The sequence below is a fragment of the Pleurodeles waltl genome, chromosome 6 (genome assembly GCF_031143425.1).
Source record: "Pleurodeles waltl isolate 20211129_DDA chromosome 6, aPleWal1.hap1.20221129, whole genome shotgun sequence".
In the NCBI taxonomy this organism is placed as follows: Eukaryota; Metazoa; Chordata; class Amphibia; order Caudata; family Salamandridae; genus Pleurodeles; species Pleurodeles waltl.
Window position 1 is genome coordinate 32596636 of NC_090445.1, and position 27192 is coordinate 32623827.

The 27192-nt window shown below is 44.9% G+C and overlaps 1 protein-coding gene across 1 annotated transcript in view; it reads right to left on the reverse strand.

The window, feature by feature from the left end:
• BAG6 (BAG cochaperone 6) overlaps positions 1–25447 on the reverse strand; it is a 142678-nt gene extending 117231 nt beyond the window's left edge. Inside the window, exon 1 of the mRNA XM_069241980.1 lies at positions 25310–25447. The gene's annotated coding sequence lies outside the window, so the exon portion shown is untranslated. The remainder of the gene's footprint in view (positions 1–25309) is intronic.
• Positions 25448–27192: the final 1745 nt, after the last annotated feature.

Here is a 27192-nt window from a genome sequence, read left to right on the forward strand (position 1 = left end):
TGAAGCATGGAAATTAATCGGGATTTGGAAAGTTGGTGACATTTGGTCATGTAGACATATTAAGGCCAATGACGTGCTCACTGCGGATTTTGATAATCTATAGCTATTCTATACAGTAACGCAATACCACCTCCTCCTGAAGAACGTACCAGATTTTAACCCGTATGAATCTAAAGTGAAGATGGAACGAGGGGTTGAAAAGGGGATTTCCTGTATATTATAAAAACCTCTAGTTAAATGCACCAGACCCCTTCTCACATTTACGTGACATCTGGCAACAAGATGTTGGTTCCCTGGAGGGTGCGGAGTGGCAATAGGCTACAATGACAGCCAGATGCCTTGCTGTATCACCTAAGCTAAGACTGCTTCAATTTAAATTCTTTCAGAGGCAAATAAGGTGAAGCACATCGATCGAAGAAAAAAATAATATATACAAAATAAATAAAAAAAGATCATTGTTGTCAGAAGCCAGATCGAGCGAGCTGGCCCCTTCCATATGATATTATAATATATTGAACTGCCCGGTCAGTACCCGCTACTCGGTCAAAATACATCCCATCCTATGTGGTAGAGTGGGCTATAACCTGGCACCAAACCCCAAACATGCAATCCTGGGTGCTGAGGAGATAGAGAGAGACTCAGTGGGTACTTGTCAACTGGTAGCCATTTGATTGCTGGTGGTAAAATGGGATATTGCAAGACACTGGCTCACACCTGTACAACCAACAACTGAAGGCACCTATCACCCCACCCCCGACTAATTGTAGAACGGACATGTGCCAGCAGTTGATAAAATGGTCTGTAAAGCACGTGGTTGCTAACGAAAATATCACAAGCTATGGGATGTATGGCTGGATCATCTTGACTTAATGTATTTGACTTGGGAAGCACTAGGCCAAATTGCTGAATTTAAATGCAGGGTTCAATGTTCTTATCTAGGTGTAATATAGAGTTCTGTGTCATAAATTTTTTTATAAAAGAAAATAAAAATAATTCTAAAACGATAAAGTTAAACAACAACAACTTCTATCAGATAAGCGGCGACTCCACCTCCAAAATAACAGCTGCCAACCCTGCAAGTTGAAGGGAGCCGCTGTACTTGCTAGCATGTCTTGCTGCATCCTACATTTGTACTTTATTCCTGAAACGGAGAGCAACTGAAGGGCTCTGTGAGGCAAGAAAACGTATCACGGTGGCAGGGGAAGTGACCAGTGATTGGAGACCATGGTACCCAGGATTTTTTTTTTTTTTTAGGACATATTCCCTGCCGCTCTATGATCTGGGCACCTCCATCTCTAGAAGACTGTTGGGCAACTGGGCAAAAGTGAGCAAAGTGCAGCCAATGCTTTTTAATGATGCAGCCCTGCAAACTCACTTGGTGCAAAGGGTCACACAATACTGACTATTCATGCAGGCTCCCAGCTGGAAAAGACCACTAAGAGTGGGTTTCCATCTCGTCCAACAGGAATTTTGCAACTTCAACAGGACATGGGTGTCCGTATCAGAAGCTTTTGTAGTTTTTTGGGTGGAGGGGTGGGGAGGTGGAGAGGAGACTAAGAGGGTCTACTTAGATCAATGGCGAGCCTCTCCCACCTCCACACCTCTTTCAAAGCTCTCCATCACTGGAAAAGCAGCAAGGGACTCAAAACCCCACCCATTTTCTTGGCCATCAATAGAACCAATTTACTCTACAATAGGTTACTGTGATCAACTATTCTATAGCGTAGACTCAATGCTTCATAATTCTATTTTAAACACAAGACAATTGTGTTAAGGACATTTTAATAAGCATAAGCTTAGAAACTTTCCCCATGTGGCTGACATTAATAAATTGTAAAATATAGCTGAACAGGGTTTTTATCTCCAGAATGCCAACAAAGCAGCAGTTCTTAAATCCAATGAAAAGCTGTCCCTACGGTTGCTATACGTTAGGATTCTCATTTTGGGGGCATGCCAACAAGAAGGCCACCTAGATGCTTCTTCCTGAGCTAACGCCAGCCCATGAAATAATCCTGGGACATCATTGTAGTTCCTGCCCATTCCAACACCGGAATGTGAAGCACAGGTGTCGGAGAACACGAGGACGGAGTGTGCCCAGAAAGCAGCCACAACTCGGAGAGTTGCAAGAGTGCGCTGCTTAAACGGGGGCTCGTGCCACACAATTGCGGCCCGAAAACATCTTAGTAGCAGAAACCCGGATCAGTACGCTCTTGTAGTGCTGAAATTAGGACAATGATGCGGAGCTGGTCAGAACTGGTTACCGCAGAGGAGAAGAGGATGGTAGTGCGGTGGCAGCAGCCCCGATGTGGGAGTCAGGCGAACTGCAGTTTGGTGACACAAATAAGTACAAATACAAGTACAGCTTGGGATGAGAGAGAAACACTAGAGCTGTTGCATAATACGCCTGCAAATAGTATCTGAAAGCCATAGGGGCACAAAATAGACTTCCTAGCATTTAAAACGCATGGAGACAATTATCAGTCACGGGCCCCTTGGGACTAAGTTGTTGGAGAAACAGGGGTCTACATCAAAGGCATTTAGGCCCAGCAGATGGACACTGCTTGCCTTGGGAGATGTTGCCATACACATACTGCGGTTTCCTGACATGGTACTGCCAGGGAAACCATTGGTATGCGGGTCCCCAGCTCAGAACATTAGGAATCCTGTGGGGGCACAGCACTCTGTGCTACGTTTATGAAGCTTCCCCTTTGGACTTTAATGGTGTGACATGCAGGGTGCTGACTGTAACTTGCATCCTGGAGACAGATGCACTCAACACGTGGAGTGAGGGTGACTAGTTGGTGATCCCTTTTGCTGAGGAGTACAGAGGCTCAGATGGCCCTGGACTGGAGCTGTAGCAGCAGTGACACTTGTTTAGCACAGACACCCTAACATCAATGCGGATAGACTACTGATCAAATGACTTTACAGCCATGGTGAAGGATAAACTAGCTTGTCAACCACAGGCAAACAAAATTGTCACTTATGCCCAAGCAGTGTCTGCAACAAGGAAACCAGATGACATACCCACTAGAAATGCACAAGACGACTGCACAGGTCAGGCAGCAAAGGGCCCAATCCTGGCAGATATGGTGGTGATCACAGGAACCCATTTGGAACTGACCTCCAAAAAAAATAGACACGATTTCCATCAATGTCACCCTCTTGTGAGTGGATTTATAAAAAGTGGCTGACAGTAGCAGAGAAGGAAGATAATGCCGGAGAAATACAGAGGGAGGTGGTCGTCTTAAACACTACTGTTTCAGCTCTCCAAAAGCAATCAACAAAAATGGAGGACCACTTGGAAGATGCGGAGGGGAGATCCTGAAGATACAACTTGCAATTAGTAGGATTTCCAGAACATGTGAAGGCACATCCATGGAAAAATTTCAGGAAAATTGGCTGGTGGCAACGGTATCCTTACGAGAACCATAGGCTTTCTTTAGTGTGGAAAGGGAACAGAGGCTCTAGCCCCTCCTCCCTGCCGGTAGCACCTCCATGTGTGATAATTGCCGGTCTATTCAACTACAAAGAACACAACACTATCCTCCGACATGAGACACTTACAATTTGAGGGAAATCCTATCTTAATCTTTCACGACTAGACACAAAGTTCAGAATCAATGAAAAAAGTTTCTAGAAGTTAGATGACACCTGAGAGAACTTAATCTGAGGTACAGTCTTGTCTTCCTGGCGAACCTCAGGGTGGTGCATGAAGGCAAGATGCTCTTCTTCCTTAATGCAGATGAGGGAAGCAACTGGGTGGATTCTGTGGCTGGCTATGATATGGATGTTTTGATTTGCTGGGTTTATCGATGCCGGGGGATATATGCTGCTCTAGGAGTGTGAGAAAGGTATGTTTGTCCTGTTTGGGCCCTCAGTGTGAGACAAGAAAATTGGGACCTGGAGGAGGATGGACTGGAGGGGTGCAAAATATAGATGACCCAAAATGGCTGGCACTACTGTACACATAGAACATTAGAGGCCTTTCCTAGCTGGACAAGCGTTGCAGAGCATTTGTCTACATAAAATACTACCATATACTATCTATCGATCGCCCTCTTACAGTAAACAAACACATGGGGGAAATTGTATTCCTAGCATACAGAGACGATGGAGGCCAATTAAATGCAACATCCTATGCAGGTTTTGATAGACGGGTGCAGATTTGGGTAGCCCCTGGGGTACTGTTCCAACATGGAGGGCATGTTAAAGACCCAGATAGGAGCTAAGTGATTTTGTTTGGAAGTTTGGATGGGAGCGAGGTATGCCTCAATGTATATGCTCCAAATGTGAATAATGGGACCTTCTATGGTGAGGTGGTCAAAGCCGCTATCCCCTACTTAACTGCAGAAGTTATCCCTGCAGGGATTATAACTGTTATAGATGGGACACTGGACAGAGAGCCTCCAAGCACACACACACACACACACAACAGGATAACTGACAGACCTCCTTAGGGAATTGCCATTAATAGACCTTTGGCGGAGCCGCCACCTAGCCACGCGAGTTTATGCCTGCTACGACTAAGTATAGGTGGTTGCATTAGTACTGCACTGATACAGCAAGTACAGGTATTTCCTATCTTGCTCAATATATATCTGACCATTCACCGCTGTTGATGACCCTAGGCATGAGACATAGGCGCCCGGCATTCCTACTGTGAAGACTGAAGAAGCACAGACGGAACCTCTCTCCCACCTTTGAGACAACGGTTCGGGATGAACTACTACCTTACTTTGAGAAAAACGGTGAGACATGGGGACCTAGGGCTTGCAACTGGGAGGCAATGAAGGTGGTGCTGATGGGGCTTGCTTAAAAAATACCTACAGAGCTATACAGCAACATGAATGACCTAAATTGCCAGGAAGCAAATCTGTGCTCCCTGGAAAAGATGCTGCCCACACACCCACAATGGCTGGGACACTGGTAACAGGCCCGTAGGGACCTGCTGGACGACTGGTGCAGGCTGGAGAAACATGTCTAAATAGCATATAGTCAAAGACTTCATGCTGAGGGAAATACTACTGGGGCAATGCTGGCACGGCAACAGACGTCCCATGATCCGGTTACAGCACTGAAAGATGAAAGGGGGGGGGAGAAATCAGAATCCACACACAGATAGCTATCAATGAGACGTTCTGGGTACATCTTAGCTAACTTTATTCTATGCGCGTCCAGGAGCCAACTGATCATGGAGCATTCTTTTTGCTGATGAAGAAATGTCAAAACTGGGGCAGTGGAGCAGACCTCTTTTTGGGGGAGCCTATATAACCAGGGAGGAAATCCTGATTAGCATACGACATTTAAAACCCTGCTATAACGACAGGCAGCGATGGGATTCTGGCTGAGTTCTATCAAACATATGCAGATACAACTCTAGTAGTCTATCAGCTAGTGTATTAGGAAGTGAGACATTGTGGCTATTTACCCGCCTCGATGGGGAAGCCCTAAAAGTCATGGTCCCAAAACCGGCAAAGATCCGGCGGAGCTTTATGCCTACAGACCATTGTCCCTTTTAAATATGGACCTAAAGGGTGGGATTCTGACTGCCTGACTACCCCCCTCCCCCGCCCACAATTATACACATGGATCAATGTGGTTTTACTCCTCATCACAGCACCATGCATAATCTCCGCTGTCTATCGCACATTTACCACGCACTGCACCTGAAAGTTGACTTGTAGACCCCTGCGCTCCCCGACATCGAGCAATCTTGATTTGCTAGAATGGGTACCTGTGGTTAGTACTGAAAAAAGTGGGCCTGGCACCACAGTACATTGCATGGGTCCGGTCTTTGTACACGGGTACTGGTGCCCGGGTGCGCACAGGGGCCTTGTATCCGACCAAATTCAGTTATCTAGGGGAACTAGACAGGGGTGCCCTTTAATCGCCCCTGTTATTTGCCATAGCCATGGAACCATTAGCAGTGCTGCTGCAAAGGGTGCTGAAGCCATGGATAATTCAGGTGGGTGAGACCAAGCACATGGTATCTATATGAGCAAATGACGCTTTAATATATGTGCGACAATAGTTATACTCTATTCCTATCCTCCTGAATGCCCTGCAGTATTTTGCAAAGGAGTCTGGGCTTCGGGTCAGCACTGACAAGTCTAACCGGTTACCAATGGGAACGATGACCGGTACTTGTGCTAATTCAGTCCCTGAGGTGGGATTTCCATGGGGAGTCAAGCATTTGACATCTGGGAATAATAGTGGCATATACTAAAAGTAGGTTCCAAGACCTTAATATTGGCAGAGTACTGCCAATACGATCCTGGAAAGAGCTTCCCATCTCTTTAATGGGTAGGGCGGCAATTATTAATATGGTGGTGCTCTCTAGCCCAAATGGCCTCCAGAATACCTTGTACAAGATCCCGTGACGATACTTTGCCAATTGGTCAGGTTAATTCTGGACCCCCTCTGGGCTAGTAAGAGGAAACGGGTGGGCCTTTCTATGCTGAAACAGACATAAGAGCATGGGGGGTGTTGAGGAGGGGCAGAATGGGGAACTGAATTCCCTATACAGAGCTATATTATTTTGCGTTACAATTACAGTACATTGGTTAGAGGCAAAGGACAATTGGGAGAAGGCATTTTACAAGATTCCTATGGAAGCTTGAAACTGCCAGTCCTGCTTCTGGGCGATACACAGGCACAGAAAGATGCTCCATATGTGGTGCGACAGGAGTGTGGGCGGTGACATGTACAGTTAAATGGGTGCCTGGGACAGCCCCATATGAGAGGGACCTGCCAATTTAGGATTTTCGACCACTTTCCAGAATAGCTGAGACAATGCCCATAAAACAAAACTGGCGAGAAGGAGGATGCGATATTCTGGGGGTACCCTATCTGGGAGGTCAGTTTTCTAACTCTGGGTGATGCTACCGACTCCTTTGCTTTAGGCCCGGGACATTATCTACAGTATGTTAAACCCCCACAACAGCTGGTGTATTCTAGCTTACCTTTCCGGAGGTGCCACTGGTCTCACGCACACAACACTTTTCAGGAAGGCAGGAGGTTGTAGGCAGAGAACTCACTTATACAACGCATTAAGAGATGACCATCCTAGGCTTACAACTAAGCCGCAGGCAAGGTGGGAGGAGTCCCTGGGAGATACCTTGTCGGCCCATAAATGGAAACATGTGCATGAAGGGGCAAAAACAATGAGCGCTAACACACATTTTAAACTTATGCAGAACAACATCACACATAAAACATAACTTGCCCCAATGACACTGGCCAGGATGTACCCCACAAGGTCAGAGGGCTGCGGTCTTTGTGGTGCCACACCAGAGGACTTCACCCACATGACATGGCACTGCTTAACACTAGCCCCTCTACTGGGAAGAGGTAGTTCCAAATCTTGACACAGCTACAAGGTGGAAAATCCCCCCCATACACAAAGTGTCCTTCTGCTTAGGGCGATTCCCACACTGAAGGGAAAGAAACTTAGCCGCAAATTCATAGTCCAGGGGCTCCTACTGGCAAAAAGTTATATAGCTGTTAAATAGCTGAGCCCTGGGCCCCCGTTGCATGGTGAATGGCTCAGGCACATGTCAGATTGGGCTGTAGCAGAGGAAAGAAGGATGAAGCATGTGCAAAGAGACTTAAAACAACTTGGCGACATGGGTTCAGAAGTTGCTGCACCCAACGGGTGTATCGAATAAATTGGATAGTGCAGGGTGAACGAGAATGGCATACTGACCAGGAGAATCAACTGAACAGCATAGGAAAGTTAAAAGACTGGGTGGAAGAGGCTGGGGAATGAATGTTGCTTGGTGACCGCGCTATAGATTATAGAGAACAAAGCTAGATTCTCTCACCCACTGAATTCCCTGTATCGCCAGAAACAGACATACGGGACAAACGGAGCACAAAAATGCAGGGATAATGTTTCTTCTAATATCTAGACAGAAGAAAAAAATACAGACAATACCCTGTAAAGTTACTGGATTGTTAACGTGCTGTTTTATCACTGTTAAATATACATTTGTTGTGTTAGGATTCTCATTTAGCAATCATTGATAGCATCTGAGTAATCGGCCTCAACGTTATCATTGCTTTACCGTATCTACTAATTTTTCAACTCCACTTCCAAGAATAGGCATTCTACTAAAATGGAAACCTCAATCAGATAAAAATCAATTAAGTAGGTATTGCTGTATAAGAAACTAAGGTTATATTGATTATGTATGAAAAGCATACAGGGAATGCTGCAGAAGAGACATCTTGACCTGATATTTCAAGTGCCACCTTTAATCCCTCTGAATTTCACCAAACCAAATTGTTTGATTTAGCAATACATATCCAGGCCTACTGGAGCAGGAGATTACTGCATCCTCTCCAAGAATCTCTGTTAGCCAACATGACCACAGCTCGAATCCTAGCGGGTCCAAGTCAATAAAATGAGTTCCACTGAGCTGGGTAACAAACATCTGTTATTCAGTGACAAGTTTACAAATATATACGTTACATTCTTAGCACAAATTCGTATTATATGGTCATGACACGGTGGCTGCCCTCATGGACTGTACCCCTGTTTCTAATAGAAACAATGAGATTGTAGTTGAGGATAAGGATAATTTGGTACCTACACCTGGTCCATTTTGTTTCCAAAGGGACGAGGCCTGTCATTCAAATGGGCTGCATTTAGTATGAAATGTACAAAAAACCTTAACCGAGGCTACATCAGACAGCAATATAAAGGTGCAAAACATGTTGACTTTAGTGATTCCTATGAACAATTGCACAACTTATCCTTTTTTCCCCCCCCCTAAACAGCTCCCCCTTACCACCGCCCACTAAGAGTCACAGTGCACTTAGTCGATATACATACAGCAGGTGGAATTGGTCTCTAATCAAAAGCTCGCTCACAGAAAGGTCGCTACTTTCTGGTCTTAAAATTGAATTAAAAAAGCTACATCTAATTTTCGGAGACCAGGTCTTGGGTTATCGAAACTCAGTGCAAGCTATCAATCCACTGTTAGGACACACCTCTGTAAGCCATTGTAACATCCAATAGCGTTTCACCTAAATATTTCACAATATAAAAGCATGGAGCTCAGCATAGTTACTCCACAATGAAACCAAACAACAGCTTCATCCAGCCGGACGATGGCTGATGATTCCACGTTTATTTAACATGCACAGTTAATTAAAACCATTACATGTATATTTAAAATACTTTTAAAAACTAGCCGTAAGAGTGCAGTATGTCCATTAAGACACAAACTAAGCTAAATAAAATCAGTCAAAATATCATACTCGACCAAAAGCCTGCTTCAGTGAAAACACCAAAACATTGTCTCCTAACTAATGTGTAGCTTTCATCAAAAAGAGGCTACTCGTACTGTGCAAACCGCTTGGTAAAGAATATTTTTGTGCTGCAATTGTGGTACTATTTACTGGAGTGACTCATCCAGGGGCCTAAGAAGCATATTATTTGCAGTTTGTTATACAGTCGCTGGCCTGATTAGATACTGATAAAAACAAATACAAATAATTGCAAGTCCCAGAGTATAAGTGCTGTGTCTCTGCTACTTCATTAAGGTCACCAATGTTCTGCCCTCGGCTCGGTGCACGGATCGCTGAAGGCATCAAGTGAAGAGTCTCATTGTATTGTGCAAACCACTCACAAGAAAATAATTTTTGCCTTGAAAATATAATATGCTAAGTAAAGTGCTGTTTACTTGAGAGATTTAGCAAGGGGCCTAAGCAGCACGATATTTATAGTTTGTTATACAGTCGCTGGCATGATCAAATAGAGATAAAACAGATAAAATTAATTGCAGGTTCCAGAGCATAAAGTGCTAGGTACCTGCTACTTCAAGGTCACCAAAGTTCAGCCCTCGACTTAGTGCATAGATCGATGAAGAGATCAATCAGGACTTAGCTTTTTTCCCCCCATCTCTTAGGAGGCGAGGTTCAAGAAACTTATGGCCTTGCACACATGCTAACTGCACCAAGTCCTCTCCCAATAAGGCGAAAACAGCTGGTCAGAATTATTTAATTTGTAAAGTTCTCAAAGATGGCTGTAAACATGTTCGCCTGCGTCCCGACACGGCTGGAGAAGCTCACAATAGATGCAGCAGCGTTTCGTTGATTATCCACAAAGACTATGGTGGATCAGGGCTGCTTCCCGGAGAGCACACGGTGTTCAGATGAAAACAGGCCCAGGCGTATTAACTTGGTCGTGTTTCATGGCCTCAGAAAAAAGGGAAGATAGATGTGTGGGGAACTCCAAGCAGCATATGACGGCACGACCACCCCCGCATGGCGTTTGTTCGCCAACACGGCCTTGCCGATTATGAAAGTTGGGCTGCTTTGTTGACAAGTCAATTGAAAGCAGTATATTCCGGGGGTATGCCAAGCTTCTTCCAGCTGCAGCGCTGCGTTGGAGTGCCTTAATGCTGGGAGCACAGAGTTCTTATCATGGGCCTGACTTACTATTTCCAGCCAGCACTGGTGTGTGAGCGAGTCCGCTTCGGCTGCCCTTGTCCTCCAACTGAATTTCACTAGGGCCCCATGCCTGGATGGGGCCTGATGATGCAGGCCAAACTCAAGCCTGATTTGTGCTTGCAAGAGGTACTGTGGAATCGTAAACAATTTTTTATTTTAAAGACTGCTGTAAGGTGTTAAGAATGCAGCGTCTTTTCCTTTGAGCAGTTCAGGGCCATAAGATATCGAAAGAATGAGTATGGCTCTGATGTCTAGGTGTTTCCAGTCTTAGTTTTCAATGTTTTGAATACAGACAGCAAATTGTTGGCTATGGCTCATCTCAAATGTATGTGCAGTTTGTAGGTTAAGTGGAAGTCTAAACGGACTGAGAGGTAAATAACTATTACCAGGACGTTACCGTTTGCCTGCCAGGAGAATTTAAGCCGTCTGTTCTTACCTAGACTAGTAAAGCAAAGAACCTTGGTTTTGTTGTGGTACAGGTCCAGTCACAAATCGTTGGTGCACCCCAGCAATTGGTCTATTGACCACTGCAGCCCGGTTGGACTTTTGCTGAGGTGGTCGTCATCAGCGTACTGCAGGCTTCTAATTTGTTCCTTGCCAAGCTTGGGAGGAGGTTGGCCCTGCACTTGCGCCAGATGGTTGTCGAAGTCAGCCTATATATGTTGAATAGATAGGGTGCAAGGACGCACCCCTGTTTTAGGCCAGTGTTTGTATGGATCATTTCAGTGGTTTGCTTGCCGTCCCCTACCTTGATCTGAACCCATGTGTTGGAATAAATGTTAATTGTCTCCAGTAGTTTTGCCGGCACGCCTCACCTTGCCATTTTTTTCCAGAACTGAGCCATCAGAACTTTATCAAAGGCTGCATTTAAGTCGATGAAACAAGCTTAGAGCTTGTTTGACTTGGTGATTGCTTGTTCAGCCAAAAGTGTAACCACCAACAGGTTGACTAGAGTGCTCATTCCTCCTCTGAAGCCTGCCTGGGTTTTAAGAGCTATAATAGAACGAATGGCCCAGTCCCTTAAATAGTAGGTGTGAGGCGTAGATCTTGGCTTCTACATCTGTTAAGGCAATTTATCTGTAGTGGACCTGGTTTGGGCACTGGCCCGATTTGCATATTGGTTGAAAAATGCTGCCTCGTTAGGATTCCGTTGTGGTGTTGGTTGCAAAAATAAAGTTGAATAAGGGGGGAGGGGAGAAATGGTCAGGGGTAGCAAATACAAAGCCCAAAGGCTGGGATCCTGATTGAATAATGCATTTTGAAGCTATTGGGCCTTGGGGACCCCTTAAACCAGAGCCTTTTTAGCGACTGGATGATCTGCTTTTGACTAATTACAAGATAATCGGCCTCTAGCAGGCCGAAACCTTGCTGCTCATCCTGGCTTGTCACTGTATGCGTTAGTGAGGGAGAGACCTGGTCGCCTCATTTTAGACAGTGGCGATGTGTGATGACCAGACCTCTTCAGTAATACTAGCGTTGTGGTACAGATAGCGACCTTTGGCTAATTTGCTTATTTCAGCCCAAAAAGATTAGGAGCTCTTTTGCTTGCTTTCATGAAGTAGCTTGATCCAGATGCCCACGTTGTGGTTGTATTTTGCAACCCACGTTTTTTTTTTTTTTTTTTTTTTTTTAAATCGATTTTGCAATTTAAGTCCTTGCTCGGCTGGTCACCCCACAACTCACTGAATTCCTCAAGATACACCGTATCCCTGACCCATCCCAATCCGGATTCAGAAGCAACCACAGCACTGAAACCGCACTCTTTAGCAGCCACCGACAGCATAAGCATCATACTGGAGCAGGGAGGCACAGCCGCACTCATCCTCCTCGACCTCTCTACTGCATTTGAGACTGTCCCTCACTCCACTCTCTGCAACAGACTTCACGACACCAGCATCCGAGATAAAGCTCTGGATTGGACCAGATCCTTCCTCACCGGAAGAGCACAGTGTCAGACTACCACTGTTCACGTCAGAACCCAAAGACACATGCTGCAGAGTTGCCCAAGAATCTTCACTCAGCCCGACGCTTTTCAACATCTACATGGCCCTGCTTGCCAAGATCACCAAACAACATGGGCTAAACATAGTCTCCTATGCAGACAACATCCAACTGATCCTCCCTGTCTGAGGACTGCTCAGGTGCAGAGAAATTTCCACAACAGAATGAGCAGTCGCTGCCTGGATGGAGGCCAGCTGCCTGAAGCTCAACTTGGACAAGATAGAGATCCTTGTAATCTGCTACACCGCTTCTGCCTGGAACGATTCCTGGTGGCCCACCACTCTGGGAAACGCGCACAACCTGGGCATCATCCTGCACTCCACTCTACCCATGACTCGCCAAGTCAAAGCCATCATGCTTTCACACCCTCCGACTCCTGCGGAAGATTTTTAAGTGGATTTCCTCCGACACAAGGAAGACAGTCACCCACAACCTCATCACTTGCAAACTATGGCAACACACTCCATGTCGGCATCATCAAGTAACTTCAATCAAGACTACAAAGAGTCTAGAATGCAGCAGCCAGACTCATTCTGGACATCCCCGACACAGCCGCATCTCCTCCCACCTCAGAGACCTACACTAGCTCCAGTCAACAAGTGCATCACATAGAAATTTCTGATCCATGCCTACAAGGCACTGCACATCATAGGACCAGCATACCTCAACAACCGCCTCGCCTTCTAGTACCCAACAGACATCTCAGTTCCTCCCAGCTCGCCCTTGCAGCCATCCCCAAGATAAAGAAAAGCACAGCAGGAGGAAGATCCTTCTTATACCTAGCAGTCCAGACATGGAACACCCTTCCCCTCAAGCTCAGTCAGACCGCATCGCTGAAGTAGTTCAGGAAGGACCTCAAGACCTAGCTTTTCGACTGAGCAGCACGCCCACAAACAGCGCCTTAAGACCTTATGGGTGATTAGCCCCGCTCTAAAAATCCATGATTGATTGATTGGACTGAAAGGCATTCCAGCCCTGGATCTATTGCTTACTGCTTCCTCCAGCCCCAATATGTTGATCTGCAGAAAGGTGGCCAAATAAGGAAATTGCTATAGTAGGGTTTGAAATTGCTAGTATTCATGCCCTACTATAGTATTAGACCTGGCATAAGAGAGGCTATTACCACAGCTCTTACATAATGAGACTGTTGCCATAATTTGTTGCTGCACTATATGGCACCAAAGGGACACGTAGATTTTTTTACAGGACAAGCAGATTTATAAAGCTACCTGTCCAATGAACAAGTAGATATTTTGTTAAATTCCACACTCCTGTTTAAGGGGTTTAAGCAATGATTCACTAGACAGCCAAACATCAATGACGTTTCTACACTTGCAGGGTATGGCTAAGAGAACATCCTTTTACCAAAACTTACCAATAAATAGTGAAGACAACTCATGCTGAAGGAGGCAGGTAGACTTGCAGGCTCTCAGGGAGAACTTAAATGCCATTCTGCTATACCACTTGGTGAAGGGCCACCTTGGTTTAATTCAGGACACCTTCGAACAATCCCAGAACTAGCTTAGTTATCTAGAATTAAAACCCCCTTCAGAACAGAGCTTCCTACTCTAACGTGTTGGGTTTAAGATTTACATTGGGTTTAGATTTAGGTTTCAGCCATGCACCTCAATAAATGAAAGCACAAAACAATCCACAGCATCTCTATTTGCCCATCTAAATTGAGTACAGCTGGCTAGTGGTGTGAGGTATGAGCAGTGGCAACAGCATAGTCTGTTCCACACAGCACCAAGTTACTATGTGACTTTTTTTTTCTCCAAACCATCTTTATTTAGTTTTACAGCAACAAAGCAGCAAAGACCAGAATACATGCATTTATGATTCCAGAGTAAGTACACTAGATAGTATCAGTGGTATACAATATTCTCTCTTGATAATACAACAGGTAGATGTAGAGAGGATACAGTCCGCTTTGAAACAACAAAAGTTACTATTATTCATGCACAGAGACTGCAGCTCCATGACACTTGCTCAGAGCATCCATTTGTAGCTTTACTTCTCTAGCAGACACAATAGGTAGACCACAGGACACAGACAGCAGGCGGTCTGAAAAGTGGGAAGACAGGGGTTGGAGAGGCTGATGGATCTGGGATCCCCACAACAGTGAACGGACTCCACCAGTGGAGAAAGAAATGCAACATCACATTTAAAAACAAGTAACACACCATACATAGAAGTAGTGAAGACTATAATACAGTCAGTTTCTTGGAGGAAAGATTCACTACAGTAAGCAAAGTGAAGCATACATAGAATGATGATTATTTATATATATTGTTAGACTTTTCATCCTTGGCGTGGTCTCCCTTAACTTTTTGCCTCTGTTCCCCAGGTTGTTGATGTGTGCTGGACTCTGATTTTGCTGTTTTTGTTACTCTGGGCACTTTACCACTGCTAACCAGTGCTAAAGTGCAAGTGCTCCTGTTTAAATTGTATGTAAGTGGTTCATCCATGATTGGCATATTTGAATTACTAGTAAGTCCCTAGTAATGTGCACTAGAGGTGCCAGGGCCTGTAAATCAAATGCTACTAGTGGGCCTGCAGCACTGGTTGTGCCACCCACATAAGTAGCTCTGTAATCATGTCTCAGACCTGCCACTGCAGTGTCTGCATGTGTATTCTTACACTGTAAATTCGACTTGGCAAGTGTACCCACTTGCCAGGCCTAAACCTTCCCTTTCCTTACATGTAAGGCACCCCTAAGATATGCCCTAGGTAGCCCCAAGGGCAGGGTGCAGTGTATGGATAAGGTAGGACATATAGTAATGTGGTTTATATGTCCTGACAGTGAAATACTGCCAATTTCGTTTTCACTGTTGCAAGGTCTGTCTCTCTCATAGGATAATATGGGGGCTACCTTTAAATATGATTAAAGTGTAGATTCCCCTAGAGAAGAGATGGACAGGTGGAGTTTGGGATCCCTGAACTCACAATTTAAAAATGCATCTTTTAGTAAAGTTGATTTTGAGATTGTGAGTTTGGAAATGCCACTTTTAGAAAGTGAGCATTTTCTTGCTTAAACCATTCTGTGACTCTGCCTTGTTTGTGGATTCCCTGTCTGGGTCAGTTGACAGTTGGGTTGTTTTTCACCTCACACCAGACAGTGACACAAAGGGAGCTGGGGTGTGATCTGCATTTCCTGATTAGCCATCTCTGCTAGGAGGGAGGGGTGGAGTGGTCACTCTCATCTGAAAGGACTGTGCCTGCCTCTGACAATGCTGTCTCCAGCCCCCTGGTGTGTGTCTGAGGCCTTGCCTGGGCAAGGCAGGATTTCACAAGAAGGTGTGAGTCCCCTTTGAAGGAAGGTGACTTCAAAGACTAAAATGGGTATAAGAAGGGCATCCAAACTTACAAACTTTAGAAACACTTCTGGAATCAAGGGGAACCTCTGCCTGGAGAAGAGCTGATCGCTGAGGAACAAGTGCTGCCCTGCCTGTGACTGTGCTTTGTGGAGCTTTCCTGCAGTGCTGCTTCTGCCAGAGTAAGAGGGCAAAGACTGGACTTTGTGTGCCTTCCATCTTGAAGAAGAAATCTCCAAGGGCTTGATGTAGAGCTTGCCTCCTGTTGTTGAAGTCTCAGGGATAGCAAAGACTTCTTCCTGCCAGCACCTGGAGTCTCTGGAGAGACCCCTACTCTGCTCTGTGGTGCCCTTCCAGTTCCTGGGACCCTGAAAGGAGAGGCTGGCAGCCCAAGGACAAAAATACACGCACCGAGCGCCGTGCGGAGAAAAGATCGACGCGAATCCGATCGCGGCTGAGAAAACGACGCGACGCCGGCTCCGCAGCTGAGAAACGACGCCGCAGGAAACGCGACCGGAGAATCGACGCCCGGAGCAGGAGAAACGACGCGCAGCATCGCTGACGAAGGCTGAGAGATCGCAACCTGCGCCGCGGGACTTTCGGACCGTCGCGTGGCTGGCTGTTTCGACGCGCATCGCCGTGCCGAGTTGTTTTCGACGCATATAACCGTGCAGGGTTATTTTCGACGCGCACCGCCCGTGCGGGGTTATTTTTGACGCAAACCAGGTACATTTACACGCTAGCAGCGCTAGTGTGTTGTTACAACTACCTAAAGACTCTTTTTATTTTAAACCTTTTAAAAATCATAACTTGACTTGTGTATGTTGGATTTTTGTCGTTTTGGTCTTGTTTTGTCTAGATAAATATTTCCTATTTTTCTAAACTGGTGTTGTGTCATTTTGTAGTGTTTTTATTAAGTTACTGTGTGTGTTGGTACAAATACTTTACGCCCAGCACTCTGAGGTTAAGCCTACTGCTCTGCCAAGCTACCAAGGGGGTAAGCAGGGGTTAGCTGAGGGTGATTCTCTTTTATCCTAACTAGAGTGAGGGTCCTTGCTTGAACAGGGGGTAACCTGACTGTCAACCAAAGACCCCATTTCTAACATATATATAATCAAGTAATGTTACAGCACAGTAAATCATCCAATAATTATATAAAATGAATTAAATGCACATAAAACTAGTTGCAGAATCTTAAGTCAAAAATAGCCCAAATATGGCATTAACCATTTTTTTGATGTAATAATCCATCTCAATCACACGCGAGTCATAAAATTTGTGGTTCGTAATTCAAGATTTCTGCCCAGAGCCCAGGCCAAGTGGCCTTAAATCCTATGGTGTGGCTGAAAGATATCCAAGAAAAAGACACCCAATATCCCATGGTGTTTGGAAACTTGAAAAACGGTGCTCCCTATATAACGTAGGCCACACAGGCAAATCAGAACAGACACAAAAAAGCACTACTACATGTTATGAATTTAATGATTTTCCCCCCATTTTCCATTGGGCAATAAATAGGTCTCAATGTTCTTGCTCCCTCTGCACACATTTCAACCCCCACACTTGTAGAAGCCATTTGGCTCCAATAACCAATCCTCGTGCTTTGAGCGGGGGCTTATGTTGCTTTGTACCAACAAGTCTTTCACTGACCTCGATTTCTGGTAGGTGATCAATAGACATGGTAAAAAAAAAAAAAAAAAAAAAAAAAAAAACTTTCAAGCAAGGGTATCTCTCTCTCTCGCTCTCAACAGAATCTTCTGAAGATAACCTCTGGCTCTAAATCTACATACTATAGCTCTCTTCCTTTTCCTATGCCTCTGTACTGCTACACTTCCGTCTAGCCCTAAGGCGTTCCCATAGGGAATACTCCACTTCAACTTAGTCAGATGACGACTGAGCATGTAATAAGCAGTTACCCGTTGCCTTTTTCAAGTAAAGGGAGGTATGGACAGTACTCTCCTTGATCTCAACATGCACATACAGGAGCCAACTGATCATGGAGCAGTCTTCTTGGCTGATGTAGAAATGTCAAAACTGGGGGAGGTGGCACCTAGAACCACGGAGGAAATCCTGATTAGCATACGGCATTTAAAACCAGCTACAACACCAGGCAGCAAAGGGATTCTGGACGAGTTCTATCAAACATATGCAGATACATTAGCTGATAGACTACTAGAGGTATATCAGGAAGTGAGACATTGTGGCTATTTACCCGCCTCGATGGGGAAGCCCTAAAAGTCAAGGTCCCAAAACCGGGCAAAGATCCGGCAGAGCTTTATGCCTACAGACCATTGTCCCTTTTAAATATGGACCTAAAGGGTGGGATTCTGACTGCCTGACTACCCCCCTCCCCCAACCCACAATTCTACACATGGATCAATGTGGTTTTACTCCTCATCACAGCACCATGCATAATCTCCGCTGTCTATCTCACATTTACCATGCACTGCACCTGAAAGTTGACTTGTAGGCCCTTGCGCTCCTTGACATCGAGCAATCTTTTGATTTGGTAGAATGGGAGTACCTGTGGTTAGTACTGGAAAGGTGGGCCTGGCTCCACAGTACATTGCATGGGTACTGCTGCCCAAGTGCACACAGGGGCCTTGCATCCGACCAGATTCAGTTAAGGCGTTCCCCATAGGGAATACTCCACTTCAACTTAGTCAGATGACAACTGAGCATGTAATAAGCTGTTACCCGTCGCCTTTTTCAAGTAAAGTAAGGTATGGACAGTACTCTCCTTGATCTCAACATGCACATACAGAAGATCCATTATGCTGTCATGCACCAGATGTGTGAACGAACTTCAGATCATTGTGCTAAATGTGCACTAGAAAGTCCTGTAGGAGGCTTTTGGGACCATTCCATATGATGAAGAGATCATCAATGTATCTCCTCCAGAGTGCTATGTGCCTGGTCCACCTCACATTCTCCTCTGTCCAAATGTGTTGCTGCTCCCATCAGCCCATAAAAAAAAGCCCACAAACCTTGGGGCAAAGCAACTGCCCATCGCAGGACTGGTAACCTGCCTGTACCATTGAAAAGAAAAAAAGTCGTTTTCAAGACAGAACTTTAACATCATGGTGTGGTCATATAGACAAATTGCCCTGAAAAAATGTTTACAAGCTGTAATGCCTACGTTGTGATCAATACAAGCATACCACAAGACCACATCAATGCTAACTAAAAGATTGAGGGCTGCCAAGGTATTTCGTCAATTTTGGAAATGAAATCTTAACTGTGATGTTGTACTTGGTTTTGGTATAGGCTGTGAGGAAGATCTCTAAGATTGAAACATGTTGCCATGAAACTTTTTTTTTTTTTTATGTATCAAGCTTTGGGGTGCGAGTTTGTTGGTGTTTGCAATATACAGCACGGGGGGGGGCAGGGTGGGAGGGGAAGGAGAGGAGTGAGACAGATTGTATGGCACTCCTTAGTCTCCGACAGTGACACCTACTAGCCCTTTTAGGGAAACAATTGCCATCGTTAGAGTTACTCAATGTCCTTGATTACAAAAATAAGGGGCTCATAACATTGGCGGTAAATCCTACCGTCACATCGACGGCCTCCAAAAGATCGTTACCACCTACTGTCCACCTTAATATGACCGTAGCCGGAATTTCACCAGAAGGATGGCAGAATTCCGGCTACGGTCATGGCGGCGGACGGTGTTAGGGTGGCGCTGCTGCCAGCAGCAGCGCCACACCAGTAGAACGCCACCGACCGTATCATGACACATGATATGGCCCGCAGTGTTCCGCTGGCTGACGCTGCTGCTGGCAGCAGCGCCGCGTCCAGTCTCCTGCCAGAGGAGACCCTGCAAGCACGTAAGTCGGGTTCTCCAACAGGGGCGGAGGGTGGGGGGATGTCTGTGTGTGGGGGTTATTGTTTTTTTATGCATGTGGGTGTGAGGCATGTGGAATGCGTGTGTGCATGAATGGGTGCGAGTGTACGTGTATGTTGTGTTGTGTGAATGCGCGTGTGCTTTTATGTATGTTAGTGTGTTTTGCGGTCTGTGTGTGTACGAATGTATGCATGCGTAGGTGGATGTGGGTATGCATGTGTATGTATGCGCGTGTAGGTGTGTATGGGGGTGGGGGGGGGTCGAGAGGGGGAGGAATCTGGGGAGGTGGCCGGGGGAGACCCCAATTAGTGCCAGGGAAAGAATTCCCTGGCACTGATAGTGCCTACTGCCCTGGATTTCTTGGTGGTAAAAAAGCCAAGGAAACCATGGTGGTGGGCAGGGTCATGTTACTGTGGGTGGCATAGTGACGGCGCCTGGTGGTCGGTGTGTTACACTGGCGGTTTGGCTTTTGCCAAACCACTAATGTCATAATGTGGCAGTACTTACCGCCATCCTGTTGGCGGTACTACCGCCACTGTAGCACCGACCGCCAAGGTCCTAATGAGGCCCTAAGTGTTGAACCAATTTAACAGTAGTTCCACAATCTGCAACGTCTTGTTTCTTTAACCGCTGACCAGGACCCCGCAAAACACCAAAAAGTAGAATGTCCAGTTTTAAAAGCATGGCAGTGTTTAGCATTACCGCTCTAATCCATTTAGAGATATGGCTGAACCTGTTTAGGCATAAAACTATGGGCATAGGGAAAATCTGCCTACATGATAACAGTAAGGTCAGCATACAGAGAAAACTCTTCAATCCACCTATTTGTAAGAGGCATCGATTGCAACGCTTTTAGAGAGAGGAACAGCTGCAAGCGGACCCATAAACAACCAGGGAGGAAACATCCAGTCTATGCCATCCCACCAAAAGGTGGTGCAGACAAGCTCAAAAATGAAAATAAAATACTAGTATAACAAGAATAAGAAAGATGTTCTCAGAAAAGCAGAATAGGGTGAGGGGCACCACAAAATCAACTTCAAATGACTTTCCCTAGCAAGAGCTGAGCCAGCAGAGCCATAGACGTCAGATCCACTTTCACTCGTGCTCATCAACTGCAGTCTTGGAGTTTGTAAAATGGGAGGAAAAAAAAAAAAAACCTGAAAGATTAGAACCGGCCAGCAAGATCCCCAAGGGTTATAGACGGCTGAAGGTAAAAAGCACTGGATAAACACAGAAATATTAGCGAAACAACTATAAATATCCTAAAAGAAGTGATTCCTAAAGACTCAAAACAGTAGTCAGAGCTAAAACATATGCAATGTAGAGTATTACACAGTGCAAGGCTGAAGGAAGGACATGCCGTGTGTGTGCTTTTGTTCACGGCAAGGCATGGCTGCACATCCTGCTCAGATATCCCATCAGTGTCATATGTTGCAGCTACACCGTGCACCCATAGGTCTTTATGAAGAACTGAAGCCATCAATGATACCACAATCACTGCACACAGCATGAGAGCAGTTATGGCTGTGCAGGTAGCCATAACAGGTGAACTACAGGGATTTTTAAGGTTTTCTGCCGTAACCACAAGGACACAAAATCAGGATAACGTCTTGAGTCCTGTAGTCTTTAATGATTGACTGTGCTTAGCTGTGCCTCTACAGGCAGTCTGGTAGGCTACTTCCATTGCCAATTTATTTAGCCCAACACAAGCACAAGATACTGCATGCACCTACTCAGGATACAGCATACAAGGCAGTGTACTCCTCGCCATCCTTTAAAGGACTGCCTCGATATTTATGTGCAAAGACGACTTCTATTGTATAAATCAGATGTAACCACCACCAGCCCCTGCCCACTGACACTAGTAAGCACCTAATATGGCTGGACAGTAACCAGTCAAGGAATTGCACAGTGTGGACTGACTGGGCTGGGCGCACATGACATAATTGAATATTGTTGAGAAAGTGCAGGGTATTGCTGAAAGTTTGCAATTCATGGCTGAAGGTGAGAGTGGGGAAGTACAGAATGGCTGCAAATTGTGTCAAACATATTGATCAAAATTAAAAGCAGGCCCATCTTTAGTATCAGGGATCATAGGCTTCAGGTGCGGGGCAATGATTCCAATGCTGTTCTAGAAGTATGTTCTCAATTTCAAATCAAGGTTATATTCCTTCAAATAAAATGTTTTTTGCAATGCAACGTGTCTCGCATTATGTCGAGTTAGAGCTATTAGCATTGAAAACTCCTAACCTGACTTTTCTTGCCACATTAAATGGGGAGTGGGGGTGTGCACGATTGCGCTGCGAAATAAAGAGAAAAAGTAGTCGAGAACCAATACGGAAAACATGGAGCCTCGTATGTTTCCAGTAGTTTACCGGTGCTCTCGAGAAGGGCTAAACACTGGAAAAGGAATGCCGTATGCATCCCTTTCACAAATGAAAACAAGCGGATTTTAAAAAGACAAGCCCACAAACCAATGAGAGTGACTGACGTAACATGGGCGTGATTAAAATCCCCCTAAAGAGAGATTAGAAGAGGGACGGAGCACTTTGCGCTTGCCCCTAAAAACTCCATCAGCTAAAACCTCAAGTTACGACATCAAATAAAAGCACACAATTTCAAGAAAATCGCCTGTGATATATAGTTTGCTTTCAGTGGCATCCTTAATTGAATTAAATCCAGACTCAATGTAACTTTTTCCGCAATAAAGAATTATCATTGTATGCTGCTTATAGAAGCACAGCCTTAATCACAGCGACTTATAGGTAAACTTTAAATTTGTTGTAAACAGATCATTCATGAAAGACTGCATGTTACTAATGTGTTGATATTGTGACCCAAAACAGCAGTTCAAACTTTGAAATCCTTCACCAATGGTCACCAAGCGTCGGGTCTGAATGCATTTGAAATCCAAGAAGTTGCAAGATATTTGCTGGACTTTGGACAGACAAATAGATGCTGGTCTACTACTTAACATGACTAGTTTATCAAGAGAAATTCATGTCTGGGAAGTGTACAGAATTTTTTTTCAGCAGTGTCCACATACAACGTAATTGGAAACCAATTTGTAGAATGGGCAGCGCCCCCAGTAAGCCCTACATGTATAGTGTTTTAACGTTGCATTAAAGGAAAAGAAGTTGTCCTAAGTAATTTATTGTGTCCTTAAAGAGGGGAAAACTACTCTCCTTGACAAGCAATCGATGAATGGGGATTGTGTTTTGAACAACTGCTCTGGGCCCCAGCTGCAACTTTGAATTAAATTTAAAAAAACATGGGTGTCCAATCAGGATTAAAGAAAAAACACTGTAACAACCCATTTCATAAGCGCTTCACGAACATCAACGAAAAACATGTTCCTGATTGTTAACTCCGACGCCTAACAGGCCAAAGGTCTTCAGTGTTACCTGCAACGTGATGCAAAACATGTCTTATTAAGGAAAAAGAAGCACTTGAGCATTGCTGAATTTGTGGTCATGTTTGTTGGAGCTCAGCACCGGCACTCGTTTATGAGAACACACCACATCGTGGTATTTTTTTTATTTTATTATTATCTTTTTTTTTTTTTTTTTAAGCACAGCATGCTTCTTTATTAATTCAATATATTAAAAAGTTATTTAAATTATATTTAAAAAAAAACGCACTTCCAAACCATTCCTACAGGTGAACTGAAATAGTGCAAAATGTCCCACTGGTTTCTGTGTAATGATTAGTAGGCAATGGTGGGGACTGTCACTCAGCAACTGCTTTGGGTGGTACCGGCAGCAATAGACCACCATTAGCCCTGATGCTTATATTTTTACTAAGGACAATTGTAGACTAGTGTGCAAAATGTCTCATGGATACTTTGAAATACGGTCTACAAAAGTAAAAAAATACTAACAGATTAATAACGTGTATGTAAACAAAATAGTGACTGAAAACTATTAAAACATTCTGTAAATGTGAAGGGATTTGAAATTGAGGCTACAAATTAAGTTGAATCGTTGGAGCAGTGCAAGTGTCTCAAACAGAATACAGTATGGAGGAAGAGTGGCCTCATTTCAACGTAGAAAAGCCCCATCTTCCCCATTAAAATGTGTATTTTATATTTGTTAGCAAATTCAATAAAATGTTTAATCATTTGTGTATTTGTTTTATTAAATATTACTTTCTGTATTTTTTGTGTACTGTTTTGTGGTTCAGATCCTTAAAAATGCTTAGGCTGGGGCCCCCAGCTTCTAGTAGAGACTAATGGGGGTCGCTGTATTCCAATAATGGTTCAGAGGAGGTATCAGGGATTGAGTAATAATTAATCAGGGGTCAACAGAAGTGAAAAGGTTAAGAACCACTGATCTTGTGGAACGTGGAGAGTTCCAATTCTGTATTTTCCGCGAGATAAAAAATAAATCAGTATACCATCTCCTTTTGCTTATCTACCAACCTTGAGAAAGCAGAGTAAAAGGTCTAGTTTAAGGGTGAGGCAGGAACGGAAGTGTTATAACCCACGTTGTAGATAGACAACCCCAGATGTAAGGAGAGAGAATGTGGATCCTTTGCGAAGGTCTTCAGAATTACTAACACAGAAAAGTCAACCACATTGTAAAATCAGGGGGCACAGGTACGCAAAGGCAGATTCCCGTAACGTGAAGGCAGAGTATGAACCACAACTCAACGACCAAACACAATCCTGAATAGCGGAAACCCCAAGAACACGCGGGCTCATTGTTTCTCTTTTGGGCAAAGGTCTGTCTTGTTTTCTCAGTTATCTTCTCTACTTTTTTTCGCTCGTTTCAAACAGGTACCTTTCAGTTTAAAGTGAGGTATAGAGGTCTCCTCCTCTGGAGACCATCAGAATCCGTGGAGGCATACAAGTCTACAGGGAACGACAACCCATACTGCTATTCTTGATAAAACTATGAGAGGACACCAGTGATTTATATAAACAGAGTATATCCACAGAGGGACTGAGGGGCCTTTCAGATTATGTTGGATTTACAGAACATCAATCAAAACATACCAAGCGATTTGCAAGGGCTGTCACGACCTGCCACTCTTTATTTACTGAAGGACAACATGACGCGCGTCAGTTTCTAGATACTTCAGTGTTCTCGGGCAGCTGTCGTGTGACGCGCCCTAAACTCAGTCCTTTTAAAAAATGGATTAAGTGAGGGGGAGCAGGTTTAACCCCAGCGCCTCAAAAAAACAAGTAGGCGGATTTCTTATTGGTTTAAACATTTCCATACGTGTTTTGTTGGCTGCTGGAAAAGCTGCTATACAAGGACCCAACTATGAAACCCAAGGGATGTGGGTGGCCTCCTACAGCACAGCTGACATCCACCGCCTCGCTGTCCCTCCAAAACAGTAAAACTATACATAATAAACATAAGCTGTTCCATGGAAATATCCAAGTCAAGCTTTTCGAGGTCCCTCCGGCTCCCAACCTTATCAAACACTACCGGGTCAGGGAGAGGGCCCTTTCATCTAGGCCGTTCTCTGAAAACGAACATACTCGTTGTCTTGGGCGGAGATGCCTTCGGTACACCCGGGGCGTCTATACGGAAGGATACAGAACCGGCTCTCGCGTTCAGGGAACTAACCCACAGCCCGGTGGGAGGCGCTACGGGCCTCAGCGCAGACCCTTCCCTCCACAGTACAAGAGCCACAGATACAGCTCCCTCCCACACCCTGCAAAGGAAGCGGGCCCACTCACCCCGCGAGGGGCACCGGTCACGGCGCTGCCCGGGTCTCGGAGGTGGAAGCGGAGGCCTCTGCGAACCGGCTCACCGATCACGCGCAGCAACGGAGGGCGAGAAGGCGGCGGTGGAAATAAAGGACGGACACGTCTGCCGCAGTCTGTTGTCTATTTCTGACGGTTTCGCCGCCATCTTGTGGCTGCAGCCCGCCCGTTAACCGACTAGATACAGTAGCACGAAACGTCCAAGCCCATAATAACAACAATTGTCCTCTGCTAAAATGTATTATTTTTCAAAGCAACAATATATACTTAAAAACCGAGCAAATAGTTTTTAAAAAATATCTACCGATTTAATTATAACTATACACCTTCGATATTAGGGGTAGGGATAGTTCAAAGTTGAAAATGTGATTTATCCGAAATTTCGCAAAACTTTACAACCCATGAAGCCACTACAAGATGGCCCCCACCGTAGCAGTCCCGCTGTCTACCTGCCCTCGCTGCTCCCCTCCCACTCAGTTTGTTGTGTAAGTGCTTAGCGGCGCTCTGCATACCTTGACACCAGGTTGTCGAGTGGGGCGTAACGGTATCTGGGGTTTTTGGTATTTCAATTTATGCAAGTTTTCAGTTCGCTTATGTGTGACGTTTTATGGTTTCCGTATGCATTTCGACGCCTCGTCAGGGGTAGTAAGCACTATATAAATACTATTGCAATATGAGTGCCACTTTATCGTGGACTGTCTCATGCACACTAACAGACCCGATTCAAGCGGGGGACTCCCGATTTTAAAGCCAAATATGGCCTTATTGTGGCTGCCCCCCGCCTCAAATTGCCTCTGCTTCATTAGAAGTGAATGGAGAAAATACATTCCCCCGATTTTGTAATTTAAAATCTCCTTTTTTCAAGTTCTTAAATGTTAGCATTTATGATCATACATTGTCTGGTCTCTGCTGTAATGAACTATTTAAAAACTGCACATACCACACTTGTACAACGTAGGAGAATAAATATAACAAGCATTGGCAAAGTTAATAGGTATCTATGCAAGATCTGTTGGCTTTGTCAATGTTTATTTAGACACGTTGCACAGCAGCTGCTGTGCAAAAGGACTTAATGTCAAGAAAAAAGCCATATTACACGGCCACCGTTGGCCGCGTAATTGCGCTTTGTTTTTAGGTATGTTTTGCTGCAGCCTGCGCTTCTGTGCAATATGTTTAAAAAAGCACGATTGCGAGCAATGCATACAAGGGCGGTGTGGAGAAGGAGCAAGGGAGCAGCAACAGCGGAAGGGGGGGAAGCAACACAAGGGATGCACAGGGAAGAGTGGGAGCAGACCTGAGGGGAGGAGAAAGAAGCACCACAAGCAAGGGAGGAGTGAAAAGAAATAGAACCATGTTTAAAGAAGCGAAGACTCACATGGATAAGGTAAAATGTACAGAATTACTCTATGTAAGCATAAGTTACAGCAGCTGGACCCCAAAGTGAGATCCTCTAACTGTCTTCTTCCAAAAGTCTATGAACAGACAGAATCTTGTGACACATTCCATTTAGTTCTTAACAAGCCTCTCAAAAGAAAACATGTATATACAACACATCTCCCTCCTTATAATCATGTAAAACATCATAACAACTTTACTCTCATTAGTAAAAATGAATTACATCACATAGGCCCTCATTATGACTTTGGCGGTCTCTAAGCGAGACCATCAAAGCCGGTGCAGGTGAAAGCAGCGCCAGTGCGCCGCTGTCCGCCAGCATGGCTACTGCCGAATTTCTGCCAGGAGAATGGCGGAAATCTGGGCGGAAAAGCCAGAAGACCGCCAGTGCTGGTGATCTTCCGCCCACCATATAATGGGTACTGCCAGATTTCCGCCATTCTCCTGGCAGAAATTCGGCA